This window comes from Falco peregrinus, chromosome 6 (genome assembly GCF_023634155.1).
Source record: "Falco peregrinus isolate bFalPer1 chromosome 6, bFalPer1.pri, whole genome shotgun sequence".
NCBI classification, from domain to species: Eukaryota; Metazoa; Chordata; class Aves; order Falconiformes; family Falconidae; genus Falco; species Falco peregrinus.
In genome coordinates, this window is record NC_073726.1 from 81,903,802 (window position 1) to 81,923,404 (window position 19,603).

The window sequence follows — 19,603 nt, forward strand, 5'->3', positions numbered from 1 at the left end:
GCAAAATTCTGTTTGCTTAAGACAACTGGTGCCTCAGTACCCAATTTATGGTTTGTCTGACATCCAAACAGACACGTAATCCTCTCAAGTAGTCTAGATATTATACCAGGGGTGGGGACCAGTCTTAATCTCTGTGGAACCACCACACTATAAAGGGAATTGTATTGTAACATGGTGGCCCACCAGCAGCACCTGCTCCGTGCTGGACCATTCACATGCTCAGAGTTAGGTAGCTATTCCTCATCTCCAGAATGAAGCAGTTTACATATCACTAGGTGTACAGACACCACATTTTGAGAACACCCCACCGCTACCACTGCTAGATGTACAGACATCTCACTGGTATGTGCATAGAAATATATCCCTAAAAAGGATGGGAGAGGAAAAAAGCTTTCCTCTTCTGAAAGCAGAATGACTTGTTGTAAATAAGTACTATCTACTGAAATTTATTACTTTTCAATATGGCGGTATTTTTCAGTGTTGTGCAGAGAAACACATGGCCATTGTTCACTGTGAAAAATACTAACCCTCGTCCACCTGAGCTCCTGATCTTCTAATATTATTTTACTACCAGCACACTGGTTCTGCCATTGTGGTAAATGCTGAGCTGGCCGTTTTACCTCTCCTGCCCCTGATTCTGACTGCAGTGCAGAGGAGGTTCTTTGGGAGGAAAGGAGGTCTACTAAAGAAGGAGTTGCTGATGTCAACTAGAGTGGGACAATAAAGAATTTTAAACATCCATTTAGAATATATTACTGCATTTTACAATCTGTAAATTGTGATACAGAATAAAAGCAATCAAGAGAGAAAGAAATTTTTTTCATATTTTGTTGCTGGAAAGTGCCGTTTGTTAAAAGTCTTGGTGCTGTCGCTAATACCTGATTTTTTCATAGTCATATGCATTTCTCCTAGATACCAAAAATGCCACCTCTTCTGCCATGCAAGACTTACGTAAGGGCGTGTGAGAAGAAAAGTAGATGAATAGAAGCTTCCAGCGCAGTGTGAGGGGAGAGAGCAGAGTACAGTTACTGTGAACTGTCAGGAAGCAGTGCAGTTTAGATGGGCAGAGCTGATCAAAGTGGTCCCTGCATGTAGGGACCTTCCTTCTCCATCCCCCTCCCTGATCCTGAGCTTCTCCCAACCCTTTAAGAGGTGTTTCCTCTTCCAGTTCAGCCCGTGCTAGAAGCTGATATACAGTGGGAGGAACTGAAGAATAAAGGAAGCTTTGTGGATTCGGGACTGGACAATTCATTGGCAAATCTCCTGTGCCCTTCTACTCACTACTCCTGGTGCTGTCTGTGGTGTTTACCACCAGTTTGGAGATGCTCTGTGACATAGCAGGTAACCATTGTGCACTGCACTTCTTCAGATCTGAATACAGAGCTAGTCATGTGAGACTGTCCTGTAGGGGATGAGGTTAAATGAAGAATTAGTAGTCTGGTCTTCTCTTTCCAGCACTGCCATTGACTTGCTTGCACTGAGATGGAAACCAGTTACCCTGACTTCCATGCTCCTCAGCTTGCTTGTCTGTACAATGGAGCCAGTGGTGCTTATCAAGAAAACATGAGTGACTTGAAGCATTCGTTGTGTTTGGAGAAAGCTTTGGTTTCTTGGATTCAAGGTCCTGTTGGAAGTGTCAAGTAATATTAATGTAAAGAGAATATAGTGGTTTTTTGCTTCTTCTTAATGTGTTATTCACTTCTTGGCTTCAGGAATAATGTGCACATCCTCATGTGTGTCTGTGCCAACACTCCATATTGTGTGTGCCAAGATACGTTATAGTGTCTGTATTTACTATGTACAGCCTACATACCGCCTTTCTGAGTAAGTATAGCAGCAATGTAGTAGGGGAAAGGGGGGAGTATCTGTGTGTCTGTATATAAGATCATATATTTGTACAAAGTGTGTGTCTGAGGGCTTCAGAGACTGAGGGGAGTCTGTGGTTCAGACAGTCTGCCTGTTTTTTTCTTTTTTTCTCTGAAGGCAGCAAAATATGTTGATATGGATTTTTTTTACAGGAGCTTTTTGTGTTTTGAGTTAATATATTTCCCTCACATCAGATCTTGGCAAACATCACTTACTAGTACTGTGAAAGCTGGTTACCCAAAGGCAGCACCATTCCCTGTTGTTTCCTCTTCTTCCAAACTGCTCAGAGACATACTGTAATAAGACTCCTAGTTAAAAACAACAAAATACCAGCATGAGCAGAAAAGTTGAGCAAAAACGCCTGTGCTTATGCCACATGTGTGCTTAAGCATTTAGCTGAACCAGTGAGTTTATACAGCAGAAACACTGCCACTGATGTGCTTGGTGTAACTGTGACCCAGTAATTTCATTTGTGAATTGTGTCCAGTGTGATATTTCTTTTTGATATTCCCACTGGTAAAATGAGGCTTTAATCACGGTGCATATGAAAGAGAGAAGCTTCATACAGACCAGCCTACAACAAAGTACAGATTTTTCATTCATAAGAATAGTGTTTGTGATTTTTTTTTTCTCACAGAAATGAAATGCCTGCAGTAAAAAAGTACAGTACAAAGGCAGTGAAATCTTGACTGTTGGAAGTTGCAAGGAATGACCTCTTTCTTCCCCTCTCTTTTTCTTTTTTTGTTGTTACCAACTAGCAAGATTTCTCAGTGGAAATAAGCTATTTAGTCTATGTGTAGATCGTTCATCAGAGGGATTGAAATACATTCTTCACAAGCATGCTGAACATACCCAGCCATTAATAACAAAATTTTTAGTGGTGAATAAAACAAAGGATATTAGACATTGCCAGTAGGGAAATTGATTTATCTTGCTTTGGTTGGTTGTCTGCATGAAGAAATGTCACACATATTCAAAGTGTTTTGCATAGCTAGTGTCTTGCGTTTTGCCATACCAAAATCTCTGCTAGACTGTATTTTGACATCTTTGTCTTGACCTCATGTCAGCAAGGAAACTGCTACTTTCAATGAAGTATGTTTCGCCAATATGTGCTTTTTAGATGTATATACACATATAAATATATATAGTTATGTGTGTGTTTAGATATTTTTATGAATTAGACTGAAAAACTTACTTGCTTTTCCAAAAGGACCATACTGAGGTGTGTATACACCGCCTTTGTATACAATCATCAAGGATGAATTATTGACATGTGAGAAGGCTTTCTGCTTCTCAGCGTAGGGCTTAGAACTTGCACTATGGGACTTTACCTTTTACCATTGAAATTAGTGGCTTTAAGATAGTTAAAATCAGGTTTATGGACTTACAAGACAGCTTGCAGACCAGTGCAGATGAAGCACAGCCCCTACAAGAGGAATTCAGTTTGCCTAAGTCCATAAGACTGGTTGGCACGCTCTCAGGTAAGTTTAACTCAACTGGTTGAAAAAAATGTGCAGCCTATGATATACCCATACAGGCAGGATATAAGGCATATTATGCTAATAGACACTTTTTAAACCTCCTTTCAGGGCCCTGTTAACATATCCAATAAGCATCACTAGGCCAATAGGGATGATGCCATTTCCAAGTACTTATAAATTTTCCCACTACATCTTGAAAGACAAAAAGTACTTAAGTTACATCCTGATAATGAAATTTAAAAGCCTTATAAAACTGAATTTGTTAATAACCAGATTTACCTTGAGGTTTTTGTGTTTGTTTGTTGTTATTTTTACCCCCTAAACTTATTGAGATCAATGATACATACAAGCAAAATTTGGAAATTCCTTACTGCAGCTGATTTTGAGTTCATTGAGCAGAAAATATCTGATCAGAACATACATGGAAAAAAAATTTGTGTGGCTTTTTTTGTTTTCAGTGCTAACATAAATAAACTGTTTAACTGATTTTGTATAAACTTTCCAAAAAAAATCTCAAGCATGGAAAATTTCAGCCCAAAATGGAGTTTATTTGAGAAAATTACAAGCAACAGAAAAAGAGGGTTAGAATGGAAATCTGAACTCCTCATTAACTAGAGTTAAGTGCCAACTTAAATGCCAGGGTTTTTTTTTTTTCTGTTAATATTTGGTTTAAAGTTACATACAGGTTTGGAAGAGTTTAGCTCTTTTTAACCCCTTTTTTATTGCTGTCACTGACTTAGTTTTGTTTCAACGTGATGGCATGTGTTCAGGACTCAATAGCTATCTCCACTGCAGCAGGAGACATACTTTTTAACTTCTTGTTTCAGATCGTCACTTGAGACAGCATTCACAGCCTTAAATTCCACATCAATCCCCCTCCCTAGTATTTATTATTGGCTGGCTGTAAACATTTAGTGGCACAAGCCAATGGGGATCATTAGGCTGAGACGGGCCTTGGGCTGTTGGGTTGTGGCTTCTGGTTTCCATTACAGGTCTGGGCAGTGCGAGAGGACAAGGAGGTCTACCTAATGCAGCGAGAAGGTATGCATCAAACTCCGTGAAATACAACGCAGCCAAAACAATGGTGCACTGTGTTTTTAATCCTTAGCTGGGGCAGAAACCTGCACAGCTTCATCTCTGAAAACAACAGCGAGTAATGTTTTGAGCACATGTCATACTTTTCATCTGGAAATCTCCGCACCTTTAGGAGAGTGAGGAGATGGATGTTATTTGACTGCTTTTACTCTTGGTCTAACTAAATATGGAGATTGCTGTGGTCTAATGGACAGGACCTGCATCTAACTTCTTAGCAAGCAGCTAAATCCATTCCTGGCTCTGCCGCAAATTCCCTATGTAACCTCTGGCAAACTTTCTCTTCCTCTGCTCTTTCCTTTGGAAAATTCCTCTGAATTCAGGGGGGCATTTTGTTGGGGGAATGCAGGATGAGGAGTCACTTTACCAGATTTGGACTCTCTTTTGCTTCTTGAAGGGTGGCCAATTCAGTTCTGAGACCAACAACAATGAACGTCTCCAGTGCAGTTCTTAAGAGAATTGTCTCTTTTTCCAGTGATGTAAATTTTGTTTACATTTTATGCTTTCTACTTTTAAAAACCTCCCTGGTCTGTCTTTGTTCCCAATTTTTTAGTCCAAAAGATCTTTATTAGATATGCAGGAGAAGGGATCCAAGTATGTATTAAAAGCAATTATAACTACGCTTAATTTAAAAAGTGCCCATTGCAGATATTCAGAAAACATTTGAGCGGTCAGTGATACAGCACTGAGTGTGGGAGTGTGCACTTCTCTTATTTCACGTTATGAAAATGATTAACTTTTCTATAACTGTGGGGAAGCAACTGACAACCCAGGCACCTGGAAGAGCAGGGCTACAACTCCAGTACGGCAGCCCTGACCCAGAGGTCCCTGACACTTGAAAGAAGGCAATGAAGAGGACCTCTGTCAGGCATTGATGGTCTGCAGGAACATGCATGCAAACTGAAGGGCAAGGTGCCCACGCACTGAGGCTGGAATCTGCAGCCTAAATCCCATGAGTGCCCATTCCTAACTTTTCCTGTCTCCATCCTTGGCTTATTTCAGCCCTCTGAACCGTACTTTGGAAGTGCTGGGCTTTCTCCACTGTGTAAGCATACAGACTCAAGTGGGTTATAGACCATCCGCATGTGGTCCTTGGTTCTCACTGATGACATCAAATCCTTCACTGTCATCACTGAAAGCTGAAGTGGACTCTGATCTGTCCGTAGCAACAGTTATTAGTTAAAATTTTTAAAAAAACATTGCTATTGATTGACATTTCCGAATAAATTCAGATTATTTAGCCTGACAGTTCCACCACTGGTTAAATATATTTCTAGATTTCTGAAAATTTCAGCCATTTCATCACTAGCATAAGTCTCTTCAAGGAGATCTAATTACGCAGAAAGCTTGAAAGTGTTGTAACAAGCTACATTTTGCTGTTTCCATTTTTCAGTAACATGAACAAAAACACAATCTAATGAGCAAAACATTTATTTTGGTACAAGATTCTTCCTGCTGCTTAATGCTATTTCCTTCTGCTTTTTTCTAGAGTACACGGTTTTTCACACTGGCAGGATGTGTGTGGACATGAGCTGAATAGATATTTAATCTTAAATTCGGTAACAAGCAATAAGTTATCGAACAACAATGCCTGCATGAAAACAAAATTATGTCAGCCCAGTAGGGACTTAGGATAAGGTAGTTACTTACTTTCTTGAGTAGCCTGGGGCCTGCTTTCAAATAAATGGGGTCCATCATTTTCTGAAGTAGCAGTAACTTCTGATATGAACACTTAGTTTACAACTCAGGCTACAGCCTTTCTTGTGAGGCAGATACAAAACCCCCGTAATTAAAATACATTTTCTGATCTTTTTTCTTTCTAATAGCAACTGCTTGAGCATGCTCAGTGCTGTCACAGCATGTCATGATGGTAAAAGTAACTTGTATTAGGACGTGAAGTGGCAATTCAGTGCTGCAAGACTTGTGCTGATTATGGTGGACCCAGAATAAAAATAAAGAAACAAGCTCAGTCTAACCATTTATTGCTTAAGCACTTAAAGGGACAACAGCATCTCCCTTCCTGATGCCAACACAGTCCTTATGTTCCTTTTTTTTCCCTGCAGGAAGCCCTCAGGCTAGTGTTTGTTAGCAGGGAGCTGTTTGCAGCTGGGAGAAATGCTGCTCTCAGAAATGCTCCTGAATTCCAGCTAGCACAATATTGTTCTGTGACAGGCACTATGCAACTTCTACATCTGAGATACTTCTGTGCTCTGACCAGAAAACTCCCAGCTGAACCCAACTCTTGATCATGGAAGGGCCCCTCACAAAGGTACTCCACCTACTTTGAGGTCCACCTGGACACACAGCTGCTTTGGTGCCAATTTATGCCACCTGATACGTTTACTCCACTGCTGACATTTCCTTCCAGTGATGAAAACAGCTGTGTGGCAGAGAGCTGCTTTTCTTTCTCACAGTTTCTTCCTTTTTGCCCTCTAGGAGATGCTGATGTCATCTGTCAGCTTGGAGCTTCATCCTCCCATCAGTTAGCTACTGGTCCTGCTGCTGCTTCAGCCTCCTGCAGTCAGTGACCCCCTGTGTCACAGCAACTGGAAGGCAGAAAGGAAAGAGGTGACATTGCAGGAGCTCAAGAATGAGGTGGGATCTGGCGATGAAACTCTTATGGATGATTTCAAGTTTGTAAGCTGGGGCTGGGCTCTGTGCTGTAGGTCAAGGAGCAGGGAATGGCTCAATGTCTTTTCTTTTCCCCCCTGACATTCCTAGCCCTCTACTCCAAAGTTATGCTGCTCTGAGGTTGAGAAGTTAAGTCTACTGGTTTTTCAAACAGTGTTGTCCTTCCAACAACTACTCTCCAGTTTTGGCTTGGAAGAGCGGGAAGCTTGATGAAAGTGCTTTGACCTTCACAAGCTTTTAGCAACAGTTTTTGCTCATTCTTTCATTGCCCTCAGTCTTTCCCAGATGAGTGGACAAGCCCCAAGGCACAATTACAGGTGGTCTGAAGAAAAGGAACAGTTACACAGAAAGAACATTCGCAAGTAACCAAGCTCTTAGGCTTATTTAATGGTATCTTCCATTTCTTAAAGGGGACCAGATTTTTAAAAGCTTTTGAATCATTAAAAATCTAGTAATTTAAAAATCCCGGTGTATGTCTGCCTGCTTATTCAGATGCTTAATTACTTTTAAAAATCTGGTCATCAAAGCTTTCTTCCCATACAGATTTTGGGGCAATTTTTCCTGTGTTGAAACTGTCATCAGCCATTGTTTTGCTGTCACCTGTAAGAGAAGGATATATCCACTGCTCATAAGTGCCAGATAACCTTTCAGAAAGCATAAGTAAAGATGAAGAAAAATAATATGTGGTTAAAAAATGGCTACAATATTGCTGTTAATGTGGGTGACCAAATGCCTGAAACCAAAATGTGAAATGCCTGTTTTTCCTAGTGAGGCTCTGAAGCTGATATTCCATCGGTGTAAGAACGAAGCCAAGTAATATGACAAGTGAAATGTTGTGGTTCCGGGAATTTCTAGCAGGCTTATGGCTCACGTGTACTTCATGTGAAAGCATGTCATGTGCCTGTCCTGGCTGATCTTGTATACAGCTGTTGAACAGAAGTATGTGGAAGAAAGCTTGCATGCAAATCACTTTTATGTGTGCCAAATAGAGGTGTTTTCTTTTCAGTCCAGGAGATCTTAAATATTGGGGCTGGGCAAAGAAGTACTTTCAGCAAAGTACTTTTGCTCTGAAGAATGGCAGGTTTTCCCACTTAGAAAAATTAATTTTTCATATGTCTTTTGGTTCTACAGTTTATAGGGCAATTTGTAATGTATATTACTACTAACTAGTGTAGAGATACTATCAGAAAGCTAGGAACAAGGAAACAGCATCCTTTTCTAAGAGAAAGAGAGGCTAAAAGTTTTGCAAGGCATATTGGAATTTCGTTTGTGTGTATCAGTTTCATAGGGTAGAAAGAGGTAATAACAGAACTATCACTAAAAGAAAAACAATTCAGCCTTTAATTGTTGTAATGTGCTTTCATTACCTGAAATTTAGCATGCCAATCATGATATTCTGCTCTCTACCTGTAAACTTGTTCTTTTCTCCATTATCAACATTTCTCAGAAGTGAGTCATTGAAACTGCAAAGACACATTTAGACACTGCAATTTATTGCTTACTTTACTTATAAGGAATGGCTGATCCTTGATGTGATATAGATTATATATAGAATTGCAAATGTAGTATTCAAGAGACTGCCAGAGTTTCTGTGTCTGCACAGCTTCAGACCATCAGTGTGGCTTGAACCCTTGAACTCTTAATAGTGAAAGCATGAATCCTGTCAGATGGAAATAAAGAGCTAGACTTGTAATAAGGTAGTTTATAGTTCAAGCTTTTTTGCTGAATGTGCAAAACGGTCAGGAAAAGATGCAAGTAAGACATTCTTGAGATGGGGATCATGCTGTTTCTTTGAGCTTCTGCAAAAGTCAGCAAGTACATGGAGATCTGAACTATTGCTCGTCTATGACTGGTTGATTTCAGGGAGAGAAGGTGGTGTTTCGAAAGCTCGTCAAAAACATTTGTGCTTACACTGGCTTCAAATGGTGACAAAAGTGTTGAGAAGCTGGTTTTATGGGAAGTTTGAGGAGGGAAGTCAGAAATAATGGATAGGGAAGAACATACCAGTGGATTTGATAGTTTGGTAAACATCCTTAAACAAATATTCCATTCTAATAATTTTGAGCTCTTATCTTAGTTAAAAAACAAAAGGATTCTTCCTTGATCAGATGAATGTTGAAAAGCCTTGGTTTCTTATGTTAAATTCTTCCATTACTTCTCACCTGCAAGGTTTTCCTGGTTTTTGAAGTCAACTGATAATCATAATTCAAGAGTGGCTCAGCTGTGCTGATCAGGGAGATGAATTAAGATGATGTTTCTCTCAGCCAACAAATGTGACAGTTTGTTGTAATACAGAGTCAATTTTAAGTAGTTTTACTTAAGAAAACAGAAAGAACAACTGAGGAGAAGTTTAGTCCATGACATTTCCTTCCTTCATCCCCTAAATTTCTACTGTATAAACACTCCCTGAAATCATTGCTTGAAGTGACCTTGAATGGTTTCTCAGCCTTTGATGAATTACTTTCAGGTTTTATTTCCGAGAGGCTTGCACAATTAAAAAAAAAATAATAAAAAAATATTCCTAGGGGATTCCCTAGGAAGATCTGTCTCTCTTATTGTGGGATACATTTGTTGTACTGTTACGAGATGAAATGAGGGGCTCCCCTGACAAATATAAAAGTTATGTGACAACCCATCTATTTTTAGATGATTTAAATCAGTGAAAAGGAAAAAACATTTGTTTCCGAGACTGTAATTTTCCAGATTACAGCATTTTATTGCATGGTGCCATACCATGAGAAAGAGCATTCTTGTGGCTTTTGAACTGGAAATCCTGTAGGAATGCTATTTCTGGCATTTATTTGCTGTGAAGCCAGGCACACATGGAGAGCAGACAGACTGACCAGATAGTTTATGGTATTAAGGCATTCAGAAAAGTTCCCTGCTGCACAGCCCTTTTCCACTATAGGAGGTGTTGATTGAAGTTGAAAAATTATCAGTGAAGATCAAATCTGAAAGCCATGATCTGGTCAGACAGCCAGACTTTCACACTATTAATATATTCCTTCCTCTTGCAAAAATGCTATTTTGAAAATTCAGCTTTTCTGTCTTCATACATTGGTGCTTATAAAATAATTCTTTGTATCAAAATCTTGTTCATTACCAAGTGGGAGTGAAGGCTGAATGCACACTTTAAAGAAAAACCAAATGCCAGCACTCCAGTTTAACTGGGAAGATTATTTTTTTTTATTTAAATGAGTACCACATGTGACCATTAAAAAAAAAAAGAAAAAAAAAAAAGTTGATTGAAGAATGAACACAAGAGTAGACAACATAGGCTTATTCTTTGGTAACCTTCAGATGTGGACAGTCATGGTGAATTCAGTATAGCTACCCCTGCAAGAAGATTCTTTGCATGGGTAAGTGCTTATGGGAGGTAGCCCCTGATAGCTTAAGAATTTCTGTCTTCAGATACTTTCTGTATTCAGTTAAATAGAGTAGGCTGGATTTTTAATTTTAAAAAAAATAATGGTATACTCTGAAATTTTTCTTGAATATAGTTGTGTCCCTCCACAGCCTCTCTCATAGGAATAGCTCTAAAATGACAGTCTGCCTAAACAGAGCAAAAACTCTAATAAATATGGTGCATTCCTCTTTAAAAAGTATATTTATTTAGTAAGTTTAGAAACCACTCTGAGGTTAGGTTACAGCTATGGGGATTAGAGGGCGTCTCGTGGGCAGTTCAGACATCAAGCTATAGGTCCGTGGAGCGAAGCTGAGCTGTTTCTAGCCTGATGTCTGAATTATGAATTAGGTTCATTCTAATTCCAATGGGGTAAACCTCAGAGCAGTTTATATACTTATGGCTAAGTGCTCCTAAAATACAGGCTATTTATTTAAAACATACATGTAAAATGTAATATCTAAAAAAGATGCCCTGCCTAACGATGCTGGAGTACAGCAACCTAGCCAGATAAAATCTGAATTCCAACTTTGGAGCCCTACAGAAGGGGATGGCACAGCTGGCTTTATGCCACATGCTGATACTCCCAGCTAGGCCAGATCCCCGCTTGGCTCAGGGTGAACTGGAACAGCCACAAGACTAAATTAATTTGCCTCAGCCCAAGGCACTTGCCTCTTCCTCAGCCATGCCTGTCATGCCAAGGCTGGGAGAGCCTTGGGTCACAATGCCCTCCCTTGCCATTCAGGAAAGTTCCTTAGGCCAAGAATACTGCAGGGTTGGCTCCTCTCGCTTTCTATCACCGCAGCCGTGCGAAGAAGCCCAAATCTACTTTTTAGTCTAGTTGGATATTTGGAGAGTAGAATGAAGCTGGAGGGCTGGGCAGAAAGCACAGGATTTATTAATAGCACCAGCAAGTACTTCCATCTGGAGCCACCCTGGTCTCTGAGTTCATTCTAGCATCAGTGCCAGCGGGTGAACCTCTCACCTTAATCATAGGTCTTTGACCCCTGCTGCTAGCAGTCAGGTAGCTGTGCCAAGCTGCAGTCTACAGCTGGCTTTTCACAGGATGCTTCTGACTGGCTGCCTTGTGGGGAAGAGCAGGCAGTGAGGGTTTCTGCAGGAGGCTAAGCCATCCCTTCCTCTACTCACTTTGCTCAGGCTACCAGACAATCTAAAGGAGAGACAGCATCTGATGTTATTTTCCTGGGATGGGAGTGGAAAAGAAACTACCTGCTATTTTAGGACAACTTAGCTGGCTCCATCACTATACAAAAAAATGAGTCAGTTTACACTCTGGTTCTCTCTTCCCTTCTCACCATCCTCCTCTAATTTCCATTCCAGGAAATAAACGGAATAAAATACCTCTCAAGTAATTACTTCTGCCTTGGCATTGAGTGAGATGTAGAGAAACCTTCTGGAAACTACCATTCCTAGGTTTGGTCAGAAAGTGAAGATCTGTTGCAGATGCAGAAGCAGCAGCTGTGGACACAAAGGACAGATTTCTTTGGGCACTGAAAAATAGTCATAGGGCTGAAGGAGTGCATAATTAATTCATGTGGGGATCCTGGGGCCAAATATCACTTTATACAAATTTGCAGGAGTTGACAAAATGAAATGTCACAAGCAAGCTAGTGGGAGTTAAAAACTGAGCATGGACAAAACCCGCTGTTGTTGTTTTCTATTTTCAAAGAAACTAAATCTCACCATTTTGTGTGGCAGCAGAGTGCTTACTCATAGTTCTTGGATGCCTGAGGCTGACCAGGCTAAAAATGCGTGAGTGTAACAAGAGTATTGGAATAACCCCACCGCCTAAATCCATTCAGGGACACTTGGGAGACAATACTTCATCTGGCATGACTGAACTTTGGACTGGGCTCTACTCAGTACAGGAACAAGAAGTGAAGTGCTTTCAGTGGGCTGTTGGGATATCAGCAAACTTCCCACACCATTGATAAGCATGAAGGTAGCTCTAACGAAAAGTTTTGGAGGGTGAGATAAAAGCAATGAAAGGTCTGAAGAGTGGATCTCCATCTAGCCCTGCTGCTGTCATTCGGTCTGTGATTCTATCATCCCTCTCTGGGCATTGTCAAATAATGTGTCTGTATTATCAACAATCTTTGTCTAGGCTGTAGTGTTCAACCAGGTGGGTAGTAACAGCAAGATCATACTAAAGCCTTTTACTCAGGTGTGCTCCAAGTGCAGCAGAAAGATCGTGTCCAGAATTGCTTGACTTTTTGCATGCTCTTTACCAAGAGTATTTAGGCAAAAAGATTTGGTCAGATAAATGTGTCTTTTTCTTCCACTGTGTTTTGATAGGCTACTCATCAGTCCTCAGAGCTATCTGGATTAACATCTGGGTTATTTTGGAGGAGGTAGAGCAGGTCCAAGAGGTACGATGTCACTACAGAACAGACATGATGACTTGGAAAGGGCTCAGATGTTGTGCCTGAGTGTGTTAGAATGAGCTGCATGCCTAGACTGTTATTTTCCTTACTGATGACCGATACATATAGCCAGAGGAAAAATTCTCCAGGAAAGTGTCATAGGAGAATATGCATCAGTCAGTAAAAGCAGAATTACAGAAAAAAAAAAAAAAAAAATCCTGTTGTAACAGATTAAGTACCTATCAAGTGACAACAGCAGTTTATTTTCCTTGAGAAAAGTAATGGATATACTTAGATATAATCCTACCCTCAAGTGTTTTAATTCTGATTGTACTTCTTATTAAGGAGAGTTGCCAAAATGGAAAAGTTGCACACTCTAATGGAAACAGTGTCATAAAGTTGACAGCATGTCTACAAGGTAGGTTGCCACCTAAATTAGCTAAGAAGTCTTGAAACAAGAAGGAAAGAAATTAAAATGAAAAGGAAAGAAAAAGATTTTCTATGAGTCAGTGTTTTTATTATTTGATGAGTATTTTGCAGTCTGTGTTTTTACAGCCAATTAAGATACAAAGGGTAAGAGGATTAGGCCTTGTTTGTTTTATTCTACCTTCCCGGTCTATTGACTAGTTGATGAAGAAAGCTCCAGGCCCAGGTGGGAGTTCACACCCACTTGTGATTTCTCTTTGCCTCCATGTTTTACCTGAAAATGTACTTTTTTAAATTCACAACTCATCCTATACCCTTGAAACAAAAAAGGCAAATGTAATGGATTCAAGCTTCCATGTCTCTTGGCCTCTTGGTGTTGACATTGTAGGCATTGCTAATCTGTACAGGATAGGGAATATGCTTGTACACTTATTTATCCCATGCAAATGACCAAAATCACAACTGTATGCCAATCTATGGAATGCCAATATGGCCAGACTTGCTTGTATATGTCCTTAATCTCATTGGTAAGGAGAAAAGTTTTTTCCTAATTAAAAATTTGCAGGTTATTAAAATCACCCAGCAGGCTAATGAGGCCTACAGTGTGTTTCTATGTGATTCCTAGTTTATTTTCCCAACCTAAGCAAAACCAAAGTTGTGTAACTCCAGGAGCACCTGAGGGGAAAAAATGCATGCTTTAAAGAGGCACAGTTCTTTTGTGCTGTTGTCTTGCTGCTGGTGGAGAAAGTATTACTTTTGTACTAGTGCACACTATCAGCAGATTACTTTGCAGCTCTCCCTGCAGAATGTGGTATGCTGTAAAGAAAGCTGCCTATGTGCAAACTGAACTTTTGTTCATCATAAGTCAGGCTATGTTATATTTCAAGTCTATGGATTTAATAAAACAAGCAATTTCAAGGTTGAAGATCATTCTGGAGAGCTCAGCTTAAGTTCTTGAAATGTATTTTTCCTTCTCTACCCATATGAGAGTTTCTTTGCCTGTATTATATGGTGCAAGAGGTATGATTTGATTCTGTCCTCAAGGAAGGAGGAGGAAGTTATGTGGAAGAACTACAGGACAATCATACACACACAAAACCAAAACAACAAAAAAAACACCACAAAAAAAAAAAGGCATAACCGTGAACATGTTGGTTAGAATGAAGTTCGTTCAGGTTCTCTCATGACATTCAGACTTTCAGTCTCCTCCATTCAAAAACTTAACATGACAGGTAGACCAACATGATATAGTTTTGGGGTAATGAATCTAAAATTGAAACCACCTCTATATGAAATAACAGAAAACCTCTCTGATATCTCTGTCAGCATGTCTAATGTTTTGAGACAGTCCGGAAGACATTTCATAAAACAAACTTCTATGGCTCGTTGCTATAGGTTGATTACTCGTATTTTCCCTTTGTAGTAATGTTTTTCTAAATGCATTTCATTCAACACAGTGTTTCTCTGGCAGCAAATGGCAGCTCATTGTTGAATATCTAGCATTGCTTTGATGATTTTATTACTTCAATGCCCATTTGCATAGCAGAATCCTCTACAGAATTAACACAGCCAGTTCCTTGAGTCAAAATTTTCAGAAGGTTGAGCTTTAAAGTGCACAGCTTTCAACAGCAGAAAGATGAGTGCTTCATCCCATGAAAGTGTTTGAGGTTCAAGAAAGTTACTTGTACAGTAGTGAGGCCAAGGAAAACTAAAAGACCTTGTAAAATATTTTCACACACATGTGCAAAGACACCTTGGGACAGCTAAGAGCTGTCTACTTAGGGCACTTGTGTGGGTTGGCAGAGAATGACTTAGCAGAGGTTTAAATCCCTGGTTTTTATATCCCAGCTGACAGCTGCAGTCCGTAGGCTATCATCTACACTGGCTGTTTGGTCACCCTCTTCTGTGTCTCCTGTCTCGTATCAATGTGGTCCTTAGTTTTCCTCCTTCCCAATCAGCGTAAGCTCTGAAATGTGGCAAGAGGATTTCCATTGTTAATTTTTTTGCACAAAGAAAGGAGAACTTCTACCAAGCTTTAAAATGGAATAATTTTAACTTGTTTTAGGCTCCCTCTCAGGTCCTGACTATACAGTGCCTGGCTAGACCTACCACTCCACTGGAGTTTTTGGTCTGCTTTATCGAGACTTGGACACTTACAGTTTATTTTGGATCATTGCTGGCTGTTAATCTATTGGAAGATCTGGAGCTTAGTCTTTCTGTCATCTCAGAGCAGTCCCACTTATTTAAATAAAATAAGTATTTTTAAAATGAAACAACATTTTGACCTGTAGCCCAGGTGAGTGTCAAATTACTGAAACTTTTCAGAAAATTCCATTCAAAATTTAGATGTTATTTTGTGATACAAGATTATTCTAAATTAACATGTTCCCATTTAGAATTAAGAATTAAGTTTTTATAGAACTTCTATTTTTGACATTAAAATGTATGATAAAGCATACTAATGGATGCTTGTAGTTTTCTGCAGATTCATGTGAGATGAACATCCTGACCTGAGCAAAGAAGGAGCAAGAGCTGTGGTACTGAAGAGCTTGACATACTGATTCTAAGTTTTAAACCACCATTGCAATGCTCCTTCTTAGCCAAGTAGGTCCAGCTATAATGATTATTGTGGGAGCAGACTCGCCTCTGAAAGAAAGATACATTTATAACAGTATCCTAACTTGTTTTTAATAGAAGAAATGAACTTCTGGATTTCAGGTGTTAATTAAAGTGAGGATTCTTCCAATATATCACTGTGCTCCTACTAAGCGAAGTATAAAATTTCTCTGGGAAGAGGGTAGGCCACTTCAGAAAACCCAGCCTCACATTCCTTGTCATTTCTCATATCCATCTAAGATGGCTGGAACCTCAACCCTTACCTCTTTAGTTTAAGAACGTCCTTGCCATTAGGAAGTCGTGGTTACCTGGCCAGTTCTCGTTCTACTGCGATGAGAGCTGGCTGGGTTGTAATTAACTGGACACCTCCATTTATCTCTTGGTGCTGCATGACAGGGTAAAATGAAGACTACGTGTTTAAACACTTCAAAGGCAGTAAACTTTAAAGTGGCATCTAATCAACCTGCGGAATTTGTTGCTGTGGGACATGGAGGCAAACAGTTTGAGAGTCAGGGTAGGATTAAGCACTTGAATAGGAATAATACCTGCAGTTAACTTATGAGGTTGAAGTCTTATAAGGTTTATCAGCTCCTTTGCTTCTGGGCATAAACTGCCATCTCAGCTTGTGAAAGAACTCGTTTCTGCTTTCACTTATTGCTCCGAGCTGTTTGTGGGATGCTTTCACAGGGTGTGGGGCACCCGAGCAAGTTGGTGCCGGAGGGGAGGACAGCAAACCAGAACGGTCAATAGCCCTACTGTGAAGCAGGGGCTGCCGCACTGGTTTTGATCCCCCTGCTTCTGAGGGATTCCACAGCCCATGTGGGAGGCAAGCAGCGCAGCCAGTGGGCTGCCTTATATTAAATCTTGTTCACAGAAAATTGTCAAGGCTGGAAAGTGATTTATCATCCAGTCACTGCATGGCCACTTTCCCGTACAAAATAGAAGCCCGCCGTTATGTACATGTGTCTTCTGACACATGAATATATTAAAAAGGAATTAAATCCTCTCACTCTTTGGTCTGAGATCACACTTATCTGCACATTCTCTTTCTGTCTTTTTGGTAAAGAAAAGCTAAAAGAAGGTGGCTTGAACATTCCTGTTCTTTTAAAACTTCTTCCGTAATGTCTCTTCACAGACAGAGATTATACATATGCATGTTATGGCTAGAAGTAAATGTGCAGGCATTAGCTACAGCAGCAGGTGTTTGGGGGATTGTTCTCCACAGAATTTTTGCACTCCACCATTTAAACAGTTAGCTGTTTGCCCTCGAGGACTAGGGTTTATAAAATGGAACACTTTACAGCAAGGGTGGTTCTGCCTAAAAATGACACCAGTTAGATAAGGGTTTTTGTTCTCAGACTTGAAGATTAAGATTAAAACTTTAAATGCCTGGTTGCACCAAAGTGGAACTTCAGATTTAGACTGCAAAACTATATTTAGGCTGCAGGAGAGCAGAGACAGTACTGTTGGTAAAGTACATTAGAAAACAAGGTTAAGAGTGACTCTCTGCAGGCAGAGATACAGTGTCTTCATATAGGCTTGCAGGAGCATCTGAGGGTCTTTTCTTGCAGACCTTAAAAAAAAAAAAAAAAAAAAAAAAGAACATTTTGACTGCTTTGAATGATTAATGCAACCACAAGTGTTACTGAGAGGTCTAGCTGAACCCAAACAAAAGCAAGCGATGCTTTTCCTCCAGTTGGCTTAAAGGAGCCAGTCAAGGTGTTAGATATGCTGATCTCGAAGACCAGGATAAAGGGTGGAAGAACCCAATTTAAATGCTTCTTTTATTTCCAGACTTCTTCAAATTTCTGTACTCCATTCACAGCTTTATTCTTCAAGAGGGCAAGGTATTGGAGATGCCGTGAAATGCGCTGTATCTCCCTATTGATCTGGGTGTCTGTGTAAGGCTGCTAGATTCTTCCATTTGCACTACTGGACTCTTGGGTGGATGCAACTGCACAAGTACTAGCTATCTGCATGACAACTACTATCTGGAAATTTAATATATGGATCTACCAACCTTACTGATCAATGAGGGACCATCCCTTTAAGATTCTGCATGTGGAGGTGAGTTGAGCAAAGGGACACAGCACTACTAGATTACTAAAGACCATAACTGCCTTGTGTTACAAACTCTGTTGCCAAGTTACAGCGGTCAAGCCCTGAGTGCCCCAAAAACCCTTAGTTGCCCTCATCAGCCTTACCCAGGGCCTCCACACAGGCAGTGCCTATGGGTCCATGGGCTCTGTTAAGTTCAGTCCTGCAAGGTGTTGCAGATGTGCCTGTCTTTTGCTGTCCTGAGTTGTTCACTGGATTTCCAGGTTGGACACCACATCTGTACTGCAGCCCTGTTTCTGATCCTGTCTCTGATCTGAGCTACAATGTTGGTAGACTTGTCTCTGGTTCTTTCTCCTATCTTGACTAGATGCCTTGCCATCCTGGGTGGACCCCAGACCATGTAGGTAGCCTTGTCTCCAGAGACTGTTGATTATGCAGTAAGCGTGGAGTAATCCAAAGTACATTTGGCATTGTATTGTAGCTGTGAGGGTATTACCTGGCATAGTCAAAGTCAGGGGGGAAGGGAGAGAGAACTGCAGCTGTGGTGATGTGGCGGTTAATGTACTGTAGGATAATTTACTCATTGTGAACCACCCAATGGCATCCAGCTTCATTGTGCCTACTCCTCTAGTTCAGACATGTAGCTAAACAATGTCCTGATTCTAGTTCTGTGCCAGAAGGGCAGCTTATAAACCCTTCTCAGACAATGTACAACCTCCTTCTTCCTTCCTGTGAAACCTCCTGGGGCTTAGCATGTGCAGGGGTGGTGGGAAAAGGGAGGGAGAAAAGGAGGAACGGTGAGAGGAGGAGCAAATATCCGTTGCCAGCCGTTCCCGATGGAGAAAAAGGCTGTGATAGTAAATGATGCATTTTATGGCAGAGAGGAAATGCCTTCATCCCATGAGCTGTGGCCGCTTATGAGCACCCTGGCCAGGGTTCTGGCTACCTGAGGAGGAGGGGGTAGGTCCCTGACCGTATTCAACCAGATGAGAAGTCTGCAAGTTGAGAGGTGTTGTCCCTGGTGGATGTAAAATGCTTACAGGTGCTTCCTGCTGCCGGGCTCCAGCTCTATGTCAGGAGGTGGGAGAGCTGTGAGCAGATGATGTAGTTGTGTCTGGAAGTTCTCAGGTGGCAGATCACCCCTTAGAGACTGTCACAGCAAGTGTAGATCAGCACGGTGAACTGAGTCCGAGCTGTGGAACACAGAACTATAATAGGCTGTACTTTTCTGTCCTGGAAAAAAGGACACAGGCAAGGAATGGTTGCAGGTTTTTGTTTGTGGAATTTCTTGCCATTGTCATTTCATTTATCTGAAATTCACTTGGAATCTTTTCTTGAAATGAAACCTTTTGACACTCATTTGGAGGCATGCCCAAGGGATGGTCTAAAAGCTCTACAGGAAAGATCTGTGTCATGATAGCTCTTATGAAGTCTGAAGAAAAAGAGGCCTATACTATGTCTAGCAAAGTTTGTAAGCAGAGCTTTAACACTTTCACAAGGAAGAATATTTTCTCTCAACCATCAGGGCTTTTTTTCCCCTCAGTTTTCTTCTTCTTCATTCTATTTATATCCTGCTCTAGTTTAATTTTTCTTGGCCATCAGACAAATAAGCAAGTCTTTTCTCAGCTGATCTTAAGGTGGAGTTT